Here is a 1,309-nt window from a genome sequence, read left to right on the forward strand (position 1 = left end):
CCTTTTATTTATTTTTTATTTTTATTTTTTTAAAATATATTTTATGGAGAGGAAAGGAGAGGGACAGAGAGCTAGAAACATTGATGAGAGAGAAACATCAATCAGCTGCCTCCTGCACACCTCCTACTGGGGATGTGCCCGCAACCAAGGTACATGCCCCTGACCGGAATCGAACCTGGGACCTTTCAGTACGTAGGCCGACGCTCTATCCACTAAGCCAAACTGGTTAGGGCTAATTAATTCCCTTTTAATGTGCACGAATTTCGTGCACAGGGTCACTACTATTTTATATTGATTTTCAGAGAGAGAGGGAGAGGGAGAGAGAGACAGAGGGAGAGAGAGAAAGAAACATCAATGCGAGAATAAAACACTGATGGGCTGCCTCCTGCACAACCCCTACTGGGGATTAAGTCTGAAACCTGGGCATACGCCCTGACCGGGAATGGAACTGGCAACCGTTTGGTCCATGGGACAACGCCCAGCCAACTGAGCCACACCAGCCAGGGCCCTTTTTATATTTTAAAATGGTGTAGGTGCCAGTCTTTTTCAGGCTATGCTTTAAAAGGAACCCTGCTTTCAATTCCTCCCATAGCACGGGAACGCAAACAGCCGCTTCTCTACTTAATAGATTCTTACCGCAGGTCATGGTAACTCCCATGAAAGTTTATTCCCCTAAAATATAAGAAAAAAATAAATATTTCCTTTGTATCCTCTGCCCGACTATGCTAAGTGTCCAGTCATCCGGTCATCCGGTCGTCCAGTCAGCTGTCCAACCAATCCAAGTGTAATATACTAATGATATGCTAAGGCCACTCATCCGCTCACTATGACGTGCACTGACCACCAGTGTGGGAAGAGCCCAGGAGATCTATCTCAGTGCAGTGGCAGATGCAATGGCGTGAGCTTACTCCGCCTGTACAAGCTTCCTGGGCACACCAGGAAGTGGCAACGCCCGCCTGAGCAAGCCTCCTAGAGCCACTACACAGTACCCTGATCTTTCCTACCATTGGCTGCCCTAAGGATTGTGTAAGCTTCTGATTGGTCCAAAATGTCATATATACTGCTGCACTTACACAATAAACTTAGATCTGCGTCACTGAACCTGGTCTCCGGAGTCGGGCATGCTTCGTTAGGACTCCGTCGGCCTCACCCCCGCGGGACCCCCTGCTTCAAAGAAAACCAGTCGCTATGTGCACTGACCACTAGGAGGCAGATAGTTGACTGGTCGACCAGTCGCTATGATGTGCACTGACCACCAGGGGGCAGATGATCCTCTGGTCGACCAGTCGCTATGATGTGCACTGACCAC

Source organism: Myotis brandtii, unplaced genomic scaffold (assembly GCF_000412655.1).
Source record: "Myotis brandtii unplaced genomic scaffold, ASM41265v1 scaffold760, whole genome shotgun sequence".
Lineage (NCBI taxonomy): Eukaryota > Metazoa > Chordata > Mammalia > Chiroptera > Vespertilionidae > Myotis > Myotis brandtii.